Consider the following 23,676-nt stretch of genomic DNA (forward strand, 5'->3'; position numbering starts at 1 on the left):
ACTGACAAGAATAGATTTTTTTTCATCCTTTCTGAGTATTATTTCTGCCTATTATTCATCTAATACCTTCTTTTTATTATTTTAATTAATGTGACAAAGTCTTTATAAGAGCAGACTATTAATACTATGTAAAGGAAAAATACTAAATATTTTTTGTAATATTTTCCATATTATTTAATATAAAAAGCATAACTGAAAGCTTAAACTAAAATGAATTACCAGTGTCTGTGCAGACGGTTACTAGCAAGTATGATTCCCCCAGACAGAAGCATCAAATACCACTCCTCCTTCGCCACAACTTTTTCTTTTTGCACTATCCTGGACCTCATCAGTTTTGTTATTCTTGTATATAAAATTCTATTCTATTCTATTCTATTCTATTCTATTCTATTCTATTCCATTCAGCAATAAACATCAGAGCTGCCCTGTTTGGTAACATAACGAACTAGCATACTGAGCTGGCTCAGTCGCGAGTGACACACCTGATTACCAATCATTCACACCTGTTAAATGGAAAGCCAGGAAAACACGGGTAAACTTCGTTTCTTTGACCATTTGGATTCCCTGTTCGCCTTTAAACAACGCAGGGGAAATACTTAAAGGTACATTCCAGGCACTGTGTTGCGAGCAGCTAATTTAAAATCTTTAAATCTGGAAATCTGTGTTTAGCCGTGTGTTAAATTTGACGTTCTTTAATTCATGCTGATCCGAGACAGTGGCAGCTATTAAATTGTATTAATTTATGATTATTTCAGATTTTCACGGTGGAAACCAAAGTAGACAATTTTAGTAGCGGTGCATAAAACTAAACTACATTATGAGTGATTCTCAAATGTATTTTTAAAATAAATATAACCTCATTAAATAACAAGCTTTTCGGATAATAATAATCATTCTCACCCATTGCACCGATTAATAAGACAAAGACTGTTGGCAATTACATTTTCATTGTTACGTTTGTGGCTGGGAAGGGTAGTGTGTGTATTCAGTTCCCACGTGTTGGAACAAAGTTTTATTGCAATTACACATGTGAATCCTTTGGAATATGCTTCTACTGACATTACCATCTAGAGACTAAAATCAGTGCCCAAACTAGGTTCTTTGCAAAATAGCTCATGCTTAGTCAGACGGCAAGAAGAGAGCGTCTATGAACAGCAATTTTCAGGTCTTGCCACAGTTGGATGTGGCCTGGATCTCTGTGTCGTCCAACCACATGAATAGTCTTTTAATCTAAACTACACCCTTGTGGGTCTTTTGTTTTACTGGCAGGCAACCCTTCGTCCCAGTCTCAAATCTTTTGCAGAAAAACTTCTTGCAGAACTGACCTGTATTTATTTGTTCCCTTCTCTGGCAAACATTTAACAGGGCCTCTTATGTCTTTTTTTCCCCCCAGCAATGTCTGTGTTCTAACAACTCTTCCATAAATACTAGATATATGCAGTCTGCAACTAACAACCAGTAGGTGAACAGCTTCTCCCATCTGAGCTGTTGATCTCTGCAACTCCTCCAGAGGTGCCGAGGGCTTCTTGGCTACTCCTCTGATTAATGTTCTCCTGTAGCTTTTGGTGGACAGCCATGTCTTCAGATGATGAATTTAACAGATTTCTGTGAGATGTTCAAAGCTTAGGGTTTTGTTTAATGATGCAACCCTGCTTTGAAGATCTTTGCAACCTTATTCCTAACCTATCTGTGGTCTTCTTTAGTCTTCACGATGTTGTTTTTTTCCCCACTAATGTTCTATCTAAAAAAAAAAACACCCTTTGAGGCAAAACCAGTTGGTATTATACAGAGAATAAAATGTATTCAAGTTGACTTTACTTCAAAATGAGCGGACTGCTTAAGGCAATTGGTTCCAGTGGATTTAATTTACTCCTGGAGATGCAGTAAAGTCTGTCCTTGTAACGTGACGGAAAATGAAACGGGTATGAATATTTTGCAAAGCACTTTACGCTTGTCTCGTTTCCACAGTTACATGACATCAAAAATTCCTCCCACTTAAAATGAACATCTACATCCTGTTATGTTTTTTAATTTATGTCTCTTATGCAAATTAAAACTCCATACACAAACTGCTCATTACCACAATTATGTTCAGGAGACTAGCTGTGCACATTTAATTTAATGTGTCCTCTTACAAATTTTATCCAGACTTTCTTTGCATGGCTAACAATAACACATCTGTACTTAATTCCACTCTCTTTTGTGTTTTTTTTATTTTGTTGCATTTCTTCCAAAGTGGCTTGACAGAGCACCTGGTGTGAGCGGAGCTGGAAATCCTTATTGATTACTGCTTTACGTAAGTGGTCTCTGGCTGTATGGCTTCCTCGCTGTATCCTCTCCCGGACTGCAAGAGGGCAACAAAAGTAGAGGTCAGTTTATATAATGGACACAGTATTTGACACCGGCAGAGAGGAAATAAAATTTATATTCTATATTGGGATATTTCATGCCAGACAGATAAGCAGGTCATTTAGGTATGAAGAAACATTTGGTTTCACATGATAACGGGGCCCTATCTTAATGGCACAGAAACAGTTTCCCTTGGAATTATTTTTACTTGCACAAGCGCTGCAATCAAAAGCAACAACTTAATTACTTTGTGTTTCTGTAAGTACAGTGTTGCTGGGCAATTACACTTATCACGCAGCCAACGCAACAAATTTTGTCCAGACTAATTTGTCCCCTTTCGGTCATGAGAAACAACAGATGTAAACACTACTTTTGCTTCTTTTCTTTTTTGTTTAAAAAAAAAATATATCTTTACGCATTTATGCCTCTGCCTCTATTTTGAACATAATCACTCAGTTGCAGCATAAAAGATGCCTTCCAGAAATTGTATTTTGAAGCGAGAATGTTACCTTTGAATAAAAGACAGTAGCACAGTTGCGAGGCTAACTTTTCTGGGCTTGTCTGTCACTGTTTTTACAGATGTTTCTTTTTATTTTCTGTAAGAAATACATCAGAGACGCCCATTTTTCCAAACCTCCACCTACCTTCTTAATAACCCCATTCAAAGTGCCTCTGGCCTTGTTGTTAAGAGAAGATTAGCAGTGGTTCCACAGTTGTGAAAATTATTGACTGCATTCTCCTTTATGTGTCCCTTGATAGCGCAAGCAAATCAAATCTGAAGGATTCAAAGTTGTCTGAGGCGCAACATGTAATGAGAGCCCTCTTTGTTCTGTACAACAACCCCGCCTCACATGCATTTTAGAGCCGGATCAATATCCGAAATGAGAAGAGAAAAATGAAGGTCTCGAAACTTTAAACTTTGCAACTTTTCAAAGTGTAATTACAGTGTACAAATAGGATTTTACCCAAAGCGGTGTGCATGTTGTCTTATTTTTTTTCTTTTTCCTCCATGCCTTGAAGGACATTTCAAAGCTTTTAGCTGAGGCTGAAACCACAGGGGGACAGCTGGTTAGCGTAGGAAAAGCGTTAGTGAAGAGTTCATGTGTGCAGCTCTCCTTTACTGCTGTCAGCTATGCTATACGGGCCCTCTCTGAAGCAGATGATAAGCAATCCGCTCTAATAAGGAGAGCTGAAAATGGTGCACTTTTCAGATTTGGGGGGATAAAAAATAGGTCTTTGACATTGTATATGTTTAGGGTTTTATTGCATTTCTTCTAACGCAAATTCCCATATTGAAATTTCTTCTTTTTAATTGGCTGAAAATTTACAAGTTAAAGGGAAAACATTCTTTGGCAATATTTACACGTAATATTTGGCATATTTAATGAGGAAGAACAGTGGGCATATAAAGGGTTAAGCAGTTTTTTTTTTTTTGTATTTTTAGAAGTTAAGCTTACATTTAAAATGATTGTTTGACATTTATCTTCTACATGTATCCCTTATCCTATCGTTGCATAATTAACAGCCGGTGCCTAATTTGAAAGTATTCACACCCCTTGACAGTTTCAGGATGTTTCATGTTGGCATCACTAATTTCACAGTGTACTTTATTGGGATTTCGTATAATACAGAAGCACAAAACGGCACATAAATACGAAGAGGAGGAAATATTACGCTTGTTTTTCTAAATGGGAGAGTGCCAAGAAGAAAGCCATGCAGGGGATGAGGCAACCATATGGAAGAAGGTACTCTGGTCAGATGAGACCAAAATAAATTTTTACTGTACATGCAAAGCACTTTATGTGGTGTATAACTCGAACCGAGTGTCACACTGAGTGCACTATCCTTACGGTGAAACATGGAGGTGGCAGAATCATGCTGTGGAGATGCTATTCTTCCACAGGGACAAGGAACCTGGTTGTAGTTGATGGAATAACCAGAGGTTTACATTTTAGTAGTGTGAACATACAGCCAGAACTGCTTTAGAATAACTTAGTTCAAAGTGTATTCAGATTTTTAACGGCCTAGTCAAAGTCCAGGCTTAAATTCATGGAAAGACTTGAAAGTTGTGGCTCACAGAGCTTGAGGTATTCTACCAGGAATAAATTTAAAGTATTTTGAAAACCACACATCTTCTTCCTTCAACTTCATAATAAGGCACTACATTGTGTCGGCTTATCACTGAAATCTTTGGTTGTAAAAATGACAAAATATAAAAAGTTAAAGGAACATAAATACTTCTGAAGGCACTGTAGCTTATGTAGTTCTCCAGTTCAGCTACAGCCTCGGGCCAAGTGAATTTTGTAAAAATTTGTTTTGCCACCTCTGCCTGAACCTGTTCTTCAACCTTTGGTCAAGCAGTAGATTTTGTTTTGTTTTTACATTTTTGAGTGAGTCAGAGATAAGCACAAACATTTAATCATTAAAAGAAATTAGCTCTACATCTGTTGCAGATTTCCCAAATTAAGTAGTTTTTACAGATTTCCCAGAAGATATGTGGAATGAATTTAATCCCATATTGTTTATCCATTTACAATTTAAATTTATGTACAGATACTTCATTTTTACAGCACATACACTATGCTGCAAAAATTGTTAACAACAGAGAAAGATGTATGTCAGCTCATTCCTAAAGCCACATGGATCATGATAAGATGTCCCAAAAGTTTTTACATATTCCCCTTAAAGTACTATTTAACTAATGGTAGGTTGAGTACTTCTCTAACATTTTGCAAATGAATTCTTCTGGGAGCAGTGTTTTTGGAGGCGGATTGTTCTCCTTTGGTCTGCAATCCAAAAACATTATTTTGAAATTAGAATTTCTTCATCTAATCAGTCTATTTCTACAGCCATAATATATACTTGTGTTATAATAGCAGCTAAAAACCCCCCCTTAATACATCAACAATGCAATTTTCATGACATTAAGACTAGCAGGTGTATAAGCAATGTAGCTTTTTAGGACTACAGAACAAAGACTATAATTGACCAAAAATGAACCACAAAGTGAATACAAAGGTGAAATTAATGCTGACTGTGCCTCAGATGTTTCCTGCAACTTTTGGTCGTGGGTTGTTATTTAGTGTTTTATCTGGACTTAGAGGGAAACAAATCTACTGAAAAATCTTCAGCAATTTGAAACTCCCAAGCAAAATAAAACTGAGTATTAATCGTAATAAAATAAAATGGAGTCATTTTACTTGGTGTATGTGAAAAGAACATGCATAATCATAGAAACTATTTTACAGGACAGAGTTGAAAAGTTGTCAAATGGGATTGAAGTTATCTGAAGATATAGATTTCAAAATATTAAAAGGACAATTTGCTTTCTTCTTAATGAGGTTCTGCTAAATATGCTCTCAGCATATTTATTTATTATAAATGCCACTAGTAAAAAATGGCTTATCCAAGACTAAATTGAACTTCTATCATTGTAAAACAACTTCTTTGGCAAAAACATAAGTTTTAGTTAAGTGATCACTGTTACCAACCTTTAATTCATTGTTAATCCAAAGTTGTTTTCCTTTTTTGTTGTTGTTTTACATAGAAGTCTGATTATTTTTACTGGAGGAACTGGAGGCTGTGTGTCAACAAAGACTTTCCTGTGTGAAACACGTCTTAGAACAGAATATATAAAGTTTTTCTTGTCAGAATAACTGTCTCAATTATTAGTAAAGTAGTACATAAATCAATCGATGATGTTTGCACAAATTGCTATGACATTTATGACATTCGAAATGTTTTAAGATAGTAGCAGTCTGCTTTGGTTCTAGCTGCTTTCTTGTACTAGCCGCTAGCTTGAGCCTCTGTGACAACTAATCTGGAATTATGCTAAATGAGGATACCAGGAGAGTTAACTGCTGCAGGCGAGATATTAACTAGTTTTAGTCTCCAATCGAACCTCATCTCCAAAATCATAAATTAGTTCTATCTTTTTAAAGCTAATGCTAGCTGAACTCAAAATTCCCACTTTAACAATAAAATTGTTCTTAAAGCACACAATATTTTACAGTGTTGTATACTAAGTATGAATTTTACTGACAACATACACTTATTGGTTTGTTTGAATTTTGTTATCGGTGTATTTGTACTGAATTATGCAATACATAAAAAATAAATAAGTAATTCATTTGAATCCAAATCTGATATGTTTACTATTTAATGTGATATGTTGGCCATTTTAATCCACTCTTTGGTAGCTGTAATGTTGATATTTAGTACTTTAACACATTTGTGGGTTAAAAATGTAACCCAAAATGCCATAACCTAAAGCTCCAGGGTTACAGTTAAATCTATCTTAGATCCAACGAGGCAAAAACCAGCTGTTTTTAAAGTGTATATTTATAGGGAACAGAAAAATCAGGTGGTCTCTTACTTTTTACAGTAGAAAATTATATTTTCCTATAACAACATTTTCTCAGTCTTAACATTCTCAGCGTAAAATAAACATTGGTTTAATAAATTTAAGGTTAAAGAAATTTGATAATTTCACAAAAATACTTCATTGTTTTGTCTTCCAGAAAACATACAGTATTTTTTAGCACATTTTATTTTTGTAAGTACCTTTTCAGTAATTAGAAGCCATCATTTTACCTTGAGTACAATAACAGACAGTTACTGTTGCGATTGTAATTTTCATAATATTATGACAAAATATTACTCTGCAAGAACAGGTGTATATGTAGTGTCTTTAAAAAAAATTTAAACAAGATTTATAACCTAGTAAGCATGAATTAATTGTGGTGGCTACGATGCAAAAATTATTATTTACTGTGCCTTACCCATTTCCTGTAGCTTCTGGTAACAAGTTAGCATTCAGGGCAACAATTTAAATGTTTTCATCATCCTAAAGCATCTTCTCTCTGCATCTCGACATTGTGGGAAAATCATCAACAATTTCAAAAATGGAAAATAAATTTTGTATTAAGACCTTAAGCAGAATCTCATCTGAGTGTTTTTCTTCTCCAAGAATGAAGTTTCCAGCTATTAAGCAGGCCTGTGACTTTCACCGTGATTCAAACTGTAATGAACACTTAGGTACTTATGCTTGAGCTATACTCCTGAACAGTAGACTTAATTGTCTGTGTCCCACTGTGCACAGTGTCTGCTTTATCTCCAATAATAGCCAGACATTGTTGAAACAGTTGTTAGCATAAAGCAGAAATCTTACAAGGATATTGCCAGTCTAGTGATATTTTGGCCCAGAAATCGCTTTGATCTTTGCCTTAAACAGCCTCCGTTTGATAAGGCTTTCAAATGAACCGTGGTGTGAACCTCACTTTCCCGCCTCCCAAAATGGCATTGAGCAAAGATGTGCCTGCTCGTAAGCTCTTTCATGGCTACCACTTTTTTTGTATCATTATTCTTATTTTTCCAGAAGAAAATCACAGGCACTAAAAAAATCAAACTGTCTTCAGTCAACATTTAGATTCCTAATATGCTGTGCGAAGTTGAGGCGCGAAGGAGGAGACTCCTTTCATTAGACACTTCACTGAGGCTGTGAAGTTTGCTCCCTCCATCTGAGATGACTTTAAAAGAGAAACAATGCCTCTGCCTATTGGGCCTTTGGAGATTTTCTCTCTCATCACATATTAATGAAAGAGGTGGCATGTATGGAGTTGGAGAGCTCAGGCAGGAATAGTTGTGAGGATGCCAAAGAAAGCTCAGTGCATGTTCGCAGATATTTAACATATCTTCTCGCTCAAGAAATCTTAACTTTAACACGAATGTGCTTTGCACAATTTGCACCTTTGCCCCTCAAGCACTACACAAGAAGGTATACTGTATAGCAACTGCCTGAAGAGGGCGCAATTAACCTGAGATGCCACCTGTCACCTTTCTCACTCACTTTCTCATAGACAGTGCACAGAAACATTTCACTAAAACACAGATATCTCATGCCAGTCACACATTCAGTAGGAATCAGAGGTGAGTTTGTGCCAGTTATAATGATCAGTGTTGTACATCTGTTTCCAACTTTGTCTTTAATGAGACAGGCCCATCACGAGCCTTTTGATATCCTCTGAGGGTCACAGTGTGCAGACACGTTAACGCTCATAATTTGCAGCAAATCAAGGAATTTTTCTGTTTTGTTTTGTTTGTTGGGACAGAGGATCACACCAATTACCCAGTTGTTTATTGTTTGCTATTGTTGTGTTTCGCTGCAGTCGAGTGATATCTGGATGTCGGCCACGACACCGCATCGGCTCTGAGTGGAGGAGCTCTTTTGAAGTCTTTCATTTCGTCTTGCCATATTAGCTGCACAAAGTGGCCCTAGACAACATGCTGCCTTCGCTTTCAAGATAAAAAAGAAACGAGCATTACATCACTTTGTAAATAACTTGACGAATTCAGGAAATTGCAAGTAAATTGGTAACCTAACAAAAAAAAAAGGAAAAAACAACTAAAAAAAACACCCACCCATTTGGAAAAATGTGTTTCATCTATTAATTTGCCTCAAGATAATAATCTTTTACATAATCGCTCGAACATGGGAACAAGAGTTTGGGTTCGATTGTGGGCATATGTTGCAGGCTGCAGACAAAGCTCCCTTTTTCCCCTCTTTTTTTTCGTCTCGGCCTCCCTCCAACCCCACTCCGATGGAACGGGTGATTCGCGAAGGCAAGAAAACTCATGGAAATCAGCAAGGCCTTCATTATACCAAGGTCATTACATCTGGCTTTTATCCTCCTCTGTACTTATAGGGAGGTAAGGGAATCCTATTCCACATCACCCAAGGCCTCACCTTTGAACACACATGCACCACCTTAGACCCGGGCCAGCGTTTACACACACACACCCACACACACACACACGCACACTCCCTGTTCCTCTTTCATTTGGCCTCCTCGGATTTCATCATTCACTTTTACATCACATTAGTGCGGCGTGTTCGTGGTCGGCTCATCTGAGAGAGAGAGAGAGGAGGGCGGCCTGTACATCTGAATGAGACTGAATAATGCACGGCAGAAGGCTTGCAGGGTGTTCGCGCCGCTACACCGTATTTACAGAACAGCTAAAGAAATTCTATGCATGAAGAAAGACGGCTAGGCCGTTTAACATTTTGGGTGGGTTTTACATCACTACACACACACATAAAACTGCTGGGTTATTTTTTGAAACCAGATGCCAAGTTTAGGCTGTTGGCACAAGGAGAAATGTAGGGTAGTTTCATCTAAAGGTTAAGTCACAAACTCTACCACAGCTTAAAGGGATCCTCATCAATCCTCACCGAGCCATTTTGAACTGTACAACAATCTGATCAGACTTCATTTAACTTCTTAAATGGAATACAATTAGAAATAGTGAAAGAGTTAATGACAGAATTCGAGAGCAAGGTTCACTTAAAGGTGCAATAATGTGTATTTTCCACACAGATAATGACATTTTATTGCACAATCAAGTAATTATGTTACCTTCAGTTGTTACAAAAATGCCGTACACATCAAAGATGATTTAAAAGTAGTTAGCCTTTGTCTCTTTAAGAAGCTCCTGATCTTTCCGATGCTCCAGCCACAGATAATATGCATATGTAAAGTTTTACCAACCAGACGAAATGCGTCATATTTATTATTTATTTATTATTCATTTTCATACTGCGTTACTTTTAAATTGGACAGTTAGTGTGACTGGAAACACTTTATATTCCATTCTCATTTTATTTTTCATCCAGGAAGGTAATAGGTACCACATCCAGGTTATGAGATTTTCTTTTCTCCCTGCTTATTTACCAGCCTTTAATATATATATATATATATATATATATATATATATATATAAAACATTTCTTGAAAATCTAACCCAGTACACTGGTTCAATTGGGATCTTAAATAAACCAGAGAGCCTATTATTTGATCCAGCTGGATTTAAAAAAAGATTGATTTCAGCCCAGCAGTCTTTACAGCGTAGACCTTACAAGGTACACTAAAATGTAGGTGGTCTCTTTTTACTCTTCACAATAGAGTACCCTATTATGTTGTTTTAAAGTAAAATGTTCTCATTCTTTGCATCAACAGTTGAAAATAAATATTATCAATTGAAGAAAATTTGGTTTTGTGTCTAAAATGTTTTTCAATGCTTACTCTCTGAAAAATATGAAGTATTGTGAACAGATTTTTGTTTTTATACGGACCTGCTCAGTGATTTGAAGAAATAATTTTTCTTGCGCACAATAACAAACGAAGTTGCTTTAATTAGGCCATTATTTTCAAAGTAACCTAAACCCACATTGCAAAGGGTAGAAGGGGGGAACGCTCCACTTTTAACGTTAATATTTTTAATGGACGTCACAAGACAGTTGAGTCTTAGTCAACAGCACAGTAGAGAGAAATTTTAAAAAAGGAAACATGTGATCATGAAGGAGGGAAAGTGCTCTCTTAATGTGTGCCAAAGATGGTGTCTTCTGTCTACCTCGGTGTCTGCGACAAATTTGAGACTCTCCATTGATCTGATCCCACCTAAGAAGTGGCAAGCATATTAAAGTGAAGCTGTGATGGCCGAACGTTTCTTATCGGAGGCTGTGGCTCTCGTCCAGGATTTGGGATGTTAACAAAACAAAATGTATTTTGAATTTATGTGCTGATTAGAATAAAAAAAACAAACAGAAAGAAATCCCAAACAGGTCCACCGCAGTGCCTGCCAACATACACTGGCCTTCGTGTTTGATGCCGATTTCATTTAATCTTTAGGTGGAGCTTGGCATTTCTGTCCCGAATCCTTGATCCTGGTTCACCTTACCGGAAAAGTCTCTAGCTGCCGTCCAAAGTAAACAAGGTTGTTCTTGCACCCCCTCTTGATGGAGGCTCACAGGCTCTCTGCTTGCCTTTAGGTAATGGGGTTTCTCTGTTATGCTGCCCAGCCACATTGATTTAACTATATTTCAAACTTCAAAATGAACGCTGAGGTCTTCATCTGTCCTGGATGAGAAAGAACGGAGAAATCTGTCTTAACAAAACACACACATATGGTGCCTTACCCTGGAACTTTTTTGGCAACGACAAAGAAAAATGTATTTCAATGGGGTTTTATGTGATAGATCTATTTGAAGTAGGTCATAATTGTGCAAAGAAAGAATATATCTTTCATTGTCCCTCAGTAGTGAAATTCAAATAGAGAAATTAAATAAGATAAGCTAACTCTGGAGCAGCTACAAGGATAACAGCTCTGTTTTGGGAGTGTATTGACAGGAGGACAGCTATTATTAATGCATTCTTAAATCTGGAGTATATAAAAGAGCAAGATTTTTGAATTGTTAAAAGGAAGCCATAAGAAACCCGGCAGTGTGGAAGGAGTTGCTCTGCAAATGGGACTGAAATTTAGGGATGTTTTTTTTTAATACACCTGTTTCGTAATGCCATGTCTCAACTGTGTGTTCTGGTTTTAATTTTTATGTTTATGTCCAGTGAGTGCATTCTTTGATGTATTCTTACTACTTGTCTAGTCCTTTATGTGCTTTTAAATAAATAAATCTGAAGGTTTAAATCTGCAAAATTGCTGTGTGTGGTGGAAAACTAAAACTTCAAATATGCCACCACTCACAGCAAAACATGGTGGTGGCAACACCTTCATGTAGAGTTTTTTTTTTTTTTTTTTTTTTTTTTTAGCAGCGACAGCTGGTTTGAGTTATTGGAAAGCTGGTTAGATCCTTGGAAGAAAACCTGTTAGAGACGGCAAAAGACTTGACATTGGGGTTAGTCTTAATTTTCTAACAGGAGAACAACCATTATCTTAAAGTCAGAGTTACAACTGAAGGCTTACAGTGCTCATGAAAAGTATTCACTCTCTTGGATGTTTTACCCTTTTTGTTGCTTTTAAAAATTATTCATGATCAACTTTAATTTTTTGTAAAAAAAAAAAAAAAAAAGTACCCTTTTAATGTCAAAGTGGAAACTATTTTTTTTTCTTTACAAAATAATGTCAATGAAATAAAAAATATGTAACAGAAAATAAGTGGCTACATAAATATTCACCCTGTTGAGGCAGTATTTAGTAGATGCACCTTTGGCTCTAATCACAGCATGGAGTCTGGAGAGGTCTCAGCCAGGTGTGCACATCTGGACTCTGCAATTTTTCCTCCAGTCTTCCTTGCAAAACATCCCTTTTCAAGTCCAACCACAAATTATCTATGGGATTGAGGTCTGGGCTTTGACTGGGCCACTTGACAACATCCACATTGTGGTCTTCAAAACATTTCAGTGTAGCTTTAGCTGTAGTTCTCTTGCAGATGGAAACAAATTGTGCTCTGGGATTTCCCTATGTTTTAGTGCACTCATTTTACCTTCTACCTTTACAAACCTTCAAGAGCCTGCTGCTAAGAGTATCCTCACAGCATGATGCTGCCACCATCATACCTCACAGTAGGGATGATCTGTTGGTTATGATGTGCAATGTTTGCGGTTAATATATTTTGTAGGCACTGTAGATCGAAGTGTTGTCATTTCATTAAAAAAGTCCAAAATCTGAATTCAGCTGAGGATTTGCTGACATTTGAAAGTTGATGTGGGCAGACACTCTCCATATAACCTCCATATGAGTTGATGTTTGATTTTTTTTGTTGATTTGTCAGAAAAAATGCCTTAAGTACAACTACGTTTTTGGTTGTAATGTAACAAAATATGTTAAAGCTTAACATTATTACCTTTGCAAGATCCCATAGGAGTTCACAAACATCAGACAAGACTGTTTTTGCTGTAACCTTTTCCAGCAGCACGAAAACAATGCTCTGCTGTGTTGCTCTCGCCGCTGGATGTTTTATGAGAAGTGAAACAAATGTTCGCTTTTTTGATTGGGTTTGGCAGAAGTGCTCAGGAGACAGCCCTGGAAAAGGACGAGCATTAGGCACCTGATCGGACAGGATCAATGGGAAGCAATTAGATGATAAGTCTGTGACTGTACGGAGGCCGAGACCTTTTCCGGCAGACGGGAGGGAGAGTGATCGAGTGAGAGAGATAAACTGTTTAATGTCTGAAACCTGAGCATATACCCTCTTCACACGTGTGCTGATGAAGCAGTGTCGTGCAGTATTTATGCGTTTGTGATTATGTGCTTTGCCTAACACCTATTGTCATAAAGATGCGCGATAATTATGGGAGCAGGATTTTTTCACAGCAGGGGAAAGAAAGGGGCTGAGTCGACAACAGGTTGGGCCTCCCTTTGTGTCTTTGTTTAATCGCTCAGCAAAATTCATATTCATGCTCCCAATGTGTACACAGTGGCACACATTATTTAGGTTGCATGCATTAGCAGAAAGCCTCACAAAGTCACATTTTGTACTCTTGTAATGCAAACACAAGGCAAAAGGTAACAGTAGAGCTAGGTACTTCACAGCAGAGGTAGAGTCTGCTGTGAAGTACAGCAGACTCTAGGAGCAGGCGTCTTGTTATTTCTGTAGTATCCCTGGGAAAATGGTTAAGATCTCATAACGGGCTGATTATTAGGCTAAACCAGGGTGCACTGTGTTCTGTGTGGGCTGACAAGACCAGTTCTGACCATTAGCGTGCCTCCTGTGCCCCAGGTCGAGACTACAAAACCATCTTGAGCATTTTTTCTCTACTTTATGGGTGTAATGATGTCACACAACACCTAACTGCATACTTAATCCAGCCTTTGTGAGGTTATGTTTTGATTTGCCTGTTTATCTGAAATACGCCTCATTTCAAATGGATATACACACAACGCAGTAAAGTGCCTTTTCTCCCCTGCTTGAACCCTCTGCTGTTGCTCACGTCCGACACTAGATGGCTGTCTGAGCTGCGTGTGCTTCTCAGAGAGAGTCTTTCTGCTGCTACAGGCCTCAGAAATGCACATCCTTTTTGTTAATAATGCTTCAAGACACCTAGGTTATGAATACACAGACATGTCACCCAGCTTCATGTTTTGATGTTTGAATTTGTCAGCCCTTCGTTTGTTTCATGAGGTCTCGAACAATGGATTAAATATGCTGTCATCAGAAGAAGTTAGCCACAGATGCACACACACGGAGGTGAAAGGGCATTTGAGTTTGTTTAAAAATAAACTCTATGCTATGTCATTTTCAATCTATGCCCCACACATCTAGATGTGTTTTTTAGTGCTTCAGGTAAACTGACAGGACTGAAAACAAATTTTGATGTGAAAGGCACCACTGAACACATTATTTATCATGATCGTTTTAAATTGTATAATTATTTAAAGTCATCTACCATTTGTGGCTCATCTGTATGGGATTTTGCATAAAGCCTTTTGTAGTTTCATTATGTGTGGTAAATGCAACCACACAGAGCACTTGCTTGGATTGACTTTAAAGACTGTCTTTTTTCGTCCTCGTTCAGAGGCCTTCCATCTCTCTGGCCTGAAGCCTCCAAACCGCACGGCCGGCCAGTTCGCGGTGGCCCTTTTATTATGATGTCAGCACTTAGCTTAAAAGAGCATTCAATATCTCCAGGACGACCATCACAGGAACATCAGTGGGATAGCACACAGGCAAGAACCGGATGGCTATTCCTCATTGCCGGTCGCTTACTTTTTTTTTTTCTCAATCATTGATTTATTGGAAGCTGACAGAGTAATTGAATTTGGTAGCAGTGATTATCACAGCTGAACAGGTTGCCTGCTTTTTCCAGCATCTGTTTGCAGTGGTTCACTTTGTAATGGAGTTTTGTGGCTGCTAGATCTTAGCCATTAGATAGATGGATAGATATATCCTATAACTTAAAATCAGAAGGTCAATCATAATTCTCATCATCCTACAATTTAAAAAACTGAAAGGCTGATATGAATATGAGTGGTATAATTTAAAATGTCAAAGTTAAGAACTGTCATAAGACTAATGTTTTGAGAGAGTAAAAGTTTCCATCTGTATCTGGCCATACCTAGTTTAGAGACATGGCTAATGCTAACGTTATACTTGCTGTAAAATGCTTATTAGCCGTCAAGTACCATAGATGTGGGTTTCAAAGAAAAGGTAAACTTTTACAGAATGGTTTTTAAAAGTTTATTACTATTTCTGTAATATTTCATTCCCTGACTCTACTAGGAGTGCTAGAAGTAAATAAAGTTAGAAAACCAGTGGGATTCTGTAGTTATTGTGACTACAAGCTCATAACAATGTATGTTCTCTTACATTATTACATTCAAATAAATAGAGAACATGCTCTGAAATGTATATTTTACGTCTCTTTGTGTTCAACTGGTTCAAGAAGATACAAATGATCAAACGCGCTAATAAATAATAGAATTCCAACTTAATAGGGTGCTGCTGTTGTTTCAAACAACAAAGGACATCTGACTTCTCAGTGCAGTATATGTCTATTAGTTGCCCATCTACATAGGCAAGAACAGGTAAGAAGAAATTTAGGAGGATGAAAACCAGACAAGAACTGTATTTTTCCTCCACGTATTTCTATTGTAACTGTGCAGCTTGTTACTGCTATCATATATTTTGTTTTATTGCAGACTGACTGCATTGATGCATGCACACAGTTTAAAGTTTTAATTTGCAAAATTTGTTGTATGTTTTCTGATTTCTCTTTAGACTCCAAAATTTAAAAAAACGACAAATAATTGCAAAGAAAGAAGCTAAAGAAATCCAGTAAATTCAACTTAATAAGGAAGCAATTGAGTGAAGGAGATCTTAACAAGTCATAGACTAATTTTCAGAACTTTTAAACAAAGTGATGTAGACTTTTTCTCTTTTGGCAAAATACTTTTAAATTAATCCACAATTATTCCTAATGTAATAACTTCAGGAGCTTTGCTTATGCGAGGAAGATTTTACAGTGGACAGATATAACTGTACACCAGAGGTCTTGTATGCAGGCCCTTCACAAGAGCTGGAGGCCAAAAACATCTGATGCATTCAACTGGTGTTGGTAGATTTCTGACACAAAAATACAGAATCGTCCAGGATTTGACTAAATTTGCGAGATACAGAAAAGAATCAGTTCTGAGAACATATCTTTGTTGAGATCTATGATCATCCCTCACCAACCTCCATCTATTTGCAGCATCTCTGGCTCCATAATTCATGCAAAATGAAATGAAAACCTTCTTAGCAATATGTAGATTTCCTTATGCAAAACAGCATCACCTATGGTGCACCGACCGCAGCTAATGCCTTTGATCAGCATCTCTGACATTCTCTAACTACTGAGAAGAAAAGAACTTAAAAATTGTAAAGGCTCTTAATTGAAGTGAACATAAAAGAAGATACATGGTGTTAATTGGTATACGCTAAGAATAATCTAGACCTTGGAGACCACTGTCCCTTACCGCCCCCCCCCCCCCCCACCACAACTCTGCCAAAGTGTCAGGATTTACATCTTTAATTCAAGATTTCCCCACATTAATTACCTTGCAGGCAGAGAAGTGTGAATCACTTCATTTTAAAGTATAATAAACATCCAAATAGCCCCCTCCCTGCTCGTCCATGAATATAAATTTTGATTAGAGTGCAAAAACACTCTTCTATTTCTTTAAGGGGAGCTGAATGTGGGCTGGGAAGATTTTTATTTTGTTAGTTATATCCTAACTTGAGTCTTTAACCAAAATATTTTACAAATGCGAGACCAGAGAGAGAATGATACAAGTAGGGAGGAAAATGTATAGTGTTTTAAAATTTTGCAACAAATATGATATCGTGTCTGTGTGAGTTCTGTGCAGTGAACAGCGGTTGATGATTATGAGAAGAATACGGCGGCCTCTCTTTTCCTTCTCAACATGATGAATGGGACAAACTGAGTGGCAGGATGGAAGTGGGAGGATCCACAGTGACACACATACACACAGACGAGCGCAGGAACATGCACACACAAATGCCGACAGACAAATGACCCTCTGATGGAAAGTGAAGCACTTTGAAGTCCTTAAATGCAGCACAAACACACCTCACACTGTAGTATTATAGTGCCTGCACTCATCTGCTTTTGTTTGTGAGTGAAATTTTTTTTTAATCTTGTAAATAGGTTCATGAGAGGATGGTTTTTTTGGGTAAATAATGAACATCTGTTATGATTTACTGAAAATTTTTGAAAAGCATCCCAGAGTGGCTTGAAATTTATTGAGTTTATTAAGCCCCAACAAGCAATTTATGTAAACACAGTTCAAACGAGTACAGCTCCTGTACACCTTGCAGTCTTTGCTTTTTTTGAAGAGATTTATTTTGGGAATTTGTGTTAATTTATTGGCTCAAAGTGCACGGTGCTCTGTGTTAAAACTGAATTGATACAGAAACCTGCAGGGACATATTAATTAAAATAGCAATCTAATTAGCATTCCGCTGTGACCTAAAAGTTGAATATTATTAGAGCTGTAACCCTCAGCTGCGATAGGGGAAAAAAAGAAAAGAGAGGAAAAAAAAGCTTACATGACGGCAAAATTGAAATTCAAAGAGCTGCAGACAATGTACACACAGATCAAAAGAATAAACGGGGAGAAAATAACACACCAAGAAGTTTTACATTTCCTCATGAGGGTGAAAAGCAGCAGGCTGGTACGATCCTGCACCCACATAAAACACCCACAGTCAATTTTAAGTAGCAGGGTATTTTAATCTGCAGCCTGGATACAAAGACTGACTGTAACTTAACACTGAAGGTATTCTGGAGACAAAATGTGCTGTTTTTTCTGCCTATTGAAGTTTAAAATAAGGGCTTAAACAATGTTTACATTAGGGTAACTTATGCTTAAAAAGCAAAAATTTAGAGGTTTACATGAGCCAATGTAATGAGCCAATGAACTTTATTGATTATAATGTATCATAAGAGCTTTAATCTAATAATTATTGTTAAGCAAATATTTTTAGATGTGTGTTTAAACATAATTGTGCGAAATACATTAGACATTACATAGGACAAGTACATGTGTAAATGCTTTTTAAATTAATTTCATGATTAACTTTATTTCATACATGACACATCATGAATATTTATTTCAGACACTAACATTTGATTGATGGCCTGCAGCCCAATAATCCCATCAATGGCAATGCTAACCTTTCCCAGTAGTTTTGATGGTTAAAGCTGAAAGACAAGATATTTCATTAAAACTAAATTGACTCAAAGTGATTGCTTCTAACAATTTCTGGTTTACTATTTTAAAAGATTAATTTAATAAGCTATTTAACCATTTGAGAAATGTTATAGAAATATTCCTTTTAAGTATGCAGTTAAAATTTTTGTTTCATACATTTATTCATATGTATTCATTAAGTCATTCATCATATGAGATTAATTTGACCACCTTTGCTCTTCAAACCTTCAGGAAAACTGACAGAGCTTTTCACTTGCTTAGCATCTATTTAGATTTACAAAGCGGTGCCAAATACATAAAGTAGCCTTTGAGAAGTAAAATAACATACATTGAAGCAAAACCTTTATGAAATAATTCCCCGAAATTGACAACTTGATGTTTAAATATGCATTGGTGTTTTTTAACCAGAACATGCAGCGTCTCTTCGACGTATTTAACTTTGTTCATAAGTACATTTATGTACAAGTGTAATCCTTAGGTTTTCCTCCTTTGAATAACAAAAAAGATTCTAGGGTTTAGAGCCTTGATTGAATTTTATGTTTAATGGTTTCTCATTTAGGACAGCTTTTAAATTTTGGGTATTTGTTTCTGGGAAACAGTGATCTAGTTTAAACTTATGGCTTTGATTTGACTGGATATTTAACGGTGCATTTTGTCAGATATATTAGTTTATTTAAGTTGGTTGGTTTCCTTGCTTGGAACCAGCTTTTAAAAATTATCCATAAATATGAAAAACTTTTGAGGTTAGTACTGTTCCACAAGATGTTTTGCTGCTTTTATTGTTTTCCATAATGAAATGTATTCAGGCATTTACAAATGTATTAATGGAATCTAAAGGTGATTAAATCAAAAATATTTTGTGGCAATTGAGTCTTGACACGTTTTTGAAGTATGCGTGTAGTTTTTTTTTGTTGTTTTTTTTTAAGGTAATGTTCTACATAAGTACCATTTAGTAGAGTCCTGTTCACAAAGGACCTGCAATTGTGTGTCCTCCTTGTGCTTAAGTCATTTGGTTTGCTCATCAAATTGCAGATGAAAATCCAGAGGGAGAGACTCACCTGCATCCCAAGAACTTTACAGAACACCCTCCAGAACTGGGAGATGAACTGTGGCCTTCTTTCAGAGACGATGTCAACAGGAAGTCTGTGTAGGCGAAACATCTTTCAGGACAGGATCTTTTCCAATTCTTTGGAGGAGGGGAGCTCGATGAGTGGAACCAGGTGAGTCGTCTTGGAGAGGCCATCTTGTTTCTCTACTATGGTGGCGATGGTGGTAGGTGGTTTGATCCCACTGCCTCTGTCATCTTATCCAAGGGCAAGACACTTCACCTGCTGGTGGGGGTCAAAGGTGAATCTGTGCATGAATGGGTGAATGTCTGAATGTCGTATGAAGCGCTTTGGTTTGTTTTTTTGAACTTCTCCAGCTTCACTTCAAGACCTAAATGACACAACAGGGCAATGGTTCCAAACAGAATAAATAAAATAGATAAAAGAAGCAAACCTCATTGAATGTTGACTAGACCTGACCTCAACCCTGTTGAATATGTATCAGTTATACCTACATGCACTGTCTGCACAAGGAAACCAACCAATTTAAGTAAGCATGACTATTTGTGGTGAAAGGAGAGGTTTCTTTGACATTTTACTTGTTGGAAATAAAAAAAGATTTAATTTCAAATAGCTATTCAGAATGTTGCTAATGACCCTGTCATTATCTAGGTAGGAATCCAGGCTTCTAAGTAGAAAATTGTCTGTCCAGAAAAAAAACCTAATAAAAATTACAGTGCAGCCTCTTTAAAGTTTTTATTGGTCTAATAAGACACCGGCAGCATTGAAATTTGTATTTTAACGATTGTATGAAAATTTTATTGTCCTTTCAAACCAGTCAATTAATTTGGGCAAAATAAAAGGAAATGCATATAAAACATAGATGCTTTTTAAAATAACGATTCAGTGTCATAGCAGGTTACATATAAGATGTGTGCACAAACACTTGAACAGGTGCTTATTTTTTGAAGAAAAAACCCTCAAGAATATTTCTGCAAACAGTAATTGACAATCTCATCACTATTCACCATTTACTCAAATGGTTCTACCTGCAAAGCTCTAAAAAAAGTCCCTTTCTCATTGGTTGCAATTCAATACCCACCCCCTCTCAGTCATATTAAAGTATAGATGTCTTTAAAATTCTGATCTACAGGAAGCAGATCAGAGGTTTCCATTGCTCTGCTGGTTGACACCACACTTGAGGCTGACATGTTTCATCATCACCACCTGAGTTGCTACCCTAAGCGTCAGGAGAACCCATATCAACTCCATGACTTGCTCCTTAAGCCCTGCACAGGTCACGGCAATCAAAACAGTCTTCACAGGGGTCAGCGCACGCCACTCGGCTCAGCGTTACCTCTGCTTAACCTTGAGGGCTGTATATGCTTCCTCTGCATCCCTTCTGGGAGCCTTTCATACGTAGCCTTGCCTCGCACGGTCCAAACCGCCCGTTTTCCTTGTTGAGGGCCTCCAACGCTCCTCCTGCAGCTCTACAAGCGGCCGCGCTCGCATGTGTCCCTGCAGTGGGCCGACATGCCAGCCGGCAAGCGATAATTATTCATTAGTATTCATTAGTGTGAGGTGCTGGCCGGCGCGGGGCTCATGTTGAATCAGTGTTCTGACGAGGCCTCGGCCCGGCGTGGGTCAGTGAGGAGCCAGTAATTAGGCCCACCAGTCAGGAGGCATTTTCCTACGCACAACATGTGAGCTTTGAGAGAGACAGAGAAAGAGGCGGCAAAACCACCGGGAGAGAGGCTGCAGGAGGAGAGAGATAAAGAAAGGAGGGTTGAAGGAGAGAGTCGATTTCCAGAAGAAAGCAAACCTTGGCCTCTTTGCTTTTGCAGCTGAGGTTGCGACCTTTCTCCATCAGTCACTCCATCACCGCTAGAAACGGGAAATAACCTTGGCCACGCTTTGTTATTCTTGTCCACCTTCCTTACTTTTCTTTGAAGTTTATTTTTCTTTTTATCTCCTTTTTCTCAGTCTTCCCCCATCCTACAAAAACAGCTACTTGTGTATTTTCTTTTACAGTCCATTCAAAAGCATTGATGCTCATTGAACAGTTCACAATAAAACAAGAAACTTAAATGTGTGTTATTTGCAGGACTAAAATCTGTTCTGTCAACAAATTGTCCCACATAAGCTATGGAACATAGTAGTTCCTTCAGAGTTACTATGGATTTCCTGAATTTGCTGTTTTTAGGTGGAAATCCAGGTCTTTTCAGGTTTGAGTCAAACACTTTTCCATTTCCTAGTTACGATTTAACATTAATGTCCTCTAATAAACATCTGAGGCTTTCACAGAACAACTGGATTTACTTTGAGATTAAATCAGACTCCATTTAGTAATTGGGCAATTTTTGCAGGCAATTCGTTGCATTAAATTTTAATGTGGGATTTTCAGGGTAAGGAGGGTTGATTACAAATTAATTTTGTGCATTTTTACATTTTTTTAATTTAAAGTTATATTTTGTTTTCCTCTTCACGTTTACTCGTAGGTTTAAGACCATAGCTAAGTTAAAATGCCATTAAAGCCTATTGAAGTTTCTTATTGTAACGTGACAAAGTGTGAAGTTCAATAAGCACTTTTCTCAGGCTCTGAATGTATTACCTTCTGCTGCTGGATTCTGCTTATTAATGGATCTTTGCATGTCACGTGGTCGATAAACAGCAGCACTTATCACTTACAGAAATAATTGCGTAACGTTAACATGACAAAGTGCTCGCCTCCCAGGAATGCTGTTTGTATTATAAATGCGAGCGAGGCCTAACCGAATTAATCTAATCAGAAGATAATTACAGTGGCTGGAGCAAAGCTGGACTGATTCATCAAACTGTTTCTTTCAGCCCCCGAGCTATTAAAGCAGGAGATTACAAACCTGAGTTAAAGGCATCCATGGCTTTCAAAGCTGACCGTGCCAAAGCTGTCAGGATGTATCTGACAGAGCTCATACTCTGACTGACAGCAATTGAGAAAACAACGGGTCAAGTGTGGAGCTGCTGTGAGACAGGAGCCAAGACGGTGCAAGGCCTCTGGACCCAAATCCCTGTAGGGGCGAAAGCTTATCCTGTCAACAAATAATGTGATGTCAGTTTAACCTTGAGTAGAACAAACAAACACAAAACTGCTGACAGCCACTGCTTTCTGTTTTGTTGCGGGTAGGGGAAGAGGTAGCCTGGTCAACAGATTCTGGTCCTACACTATTCGCTTCGTACGGAGGGTCTTGGCTCTCGGCTGTTGAGAAACAATCGCTTCCTGGAGGTGTTGAAGTTTTAAATGTTGTCCCAATCGCTAATATTTACCTGCTGTGTATGTAATGTGCCAGTTTGACCTCAAGAAACTTGGCCATCCTCCTCTGCAAAGAGAGAACAAGCTGATCCGAACAAGCAGGTAGTTAATGTTAATTCAATATTAGGCAGAAATAATCTGCCTAGTTTATTTCTGCCTAGTTTCATTTTTATAAATTAATTAATCTGCTAGTGGAACTAGTGCGTTTTCATCAATATTATGGATCATTCACTTAAAACAAACTCCTATATCTTGCTGAAAAGTTACTTGCATGTTGGTTTTGTCTTAATTCAAGTGTACTAAGATATTTACTTTAGAAATTATACCAGAAATACTAAAGATAGTATTTCTGTTATAAGATTTGGTGTTTTTACAGTGTAGGGGAAGAGGGCGTACCCTCCTACAGCGGCGCTGTATCCTGACATAATTCCAGATTAGACAAACTACTGCGACGAAAAGCGAACCAGGGGACACCCTCCTTTTGGTAAACACCCCTTTCCTTTTCCCCTTCATCCCCCACCCCTCCTATTTTCTTCTTTCCCCTTTGGGTTCAGGCGCACACTTATTCCCCTCCTTCAGATTTATGGCTCTGGCATATAGGTGCACTTGACAGCTATCAGATTGGCATTGCAGAGGAGGGAGATAGCAAAGTGAGATGGGGTTAGCTGGGTAAATCTATCAGGACTCTGTCCAGGAGGAAGAAGAGTATGAAGAAGAGTGTGTTTGTGTATGCGGGCGTGCCCGGGCGTGTGTGTGTGAGTGTGTGTGAGGGGGGAGAAGAAGCCAGGGGAGAGCAGAAGAAGAGGGGAGAGGAGAGAGATGGGCTTGGTGGGGCCCCGCTGAGCACATAAGCTTCCATGCTGAGCACAGCTCTGGCTAGCTGACAGTTGTGCTCAGCCTTCACTGTAATAATGAATAAAAGGAAACTCCCTGCAGATTACACATCTTCCGTGTTTTGACATTGACCTTAATACATAATTTAACCAC

At 37.8% G+C, this 23,676-nt stretch overlaps 1 long non-coding RNA gene across 1 annotated transcript; it reads left to right on the top strand.

Annotated features, from left to right (window-relative positions):
• The first annotated feature begins 490 nt into the window (after window positions 1–490).
• On the top strand, window positions 491–20,201 carry LOC114148922 (uncharacterized). Its single transcript, XR_003596384.1, has 3 exons — window positions 491–602; window positions 2,237–2,369; window positions 19,387–20,201. It is a non-coding gene; the product is annotated as an uncharacterized LOC114148922 (long non-coding RNA).
• Window positions 20,202–23,676: the final 3,475 nt, after the last annotated feature.

Source organism: Xiphophorus couchianus, chromosome 7 (assembly GCF_001444195.1).
Source record: "Xiphophorus couchianus chromosome 7, X_couchianus-1.0, whole genome shotgun sequence".
Lineage (NCBI taxonomy): Eukaryota > Metazoa > Chordata > Actinopteri > Cyprinodontiformes > Poeciliidae > Xiphophorus > Xiphophorus couchianus.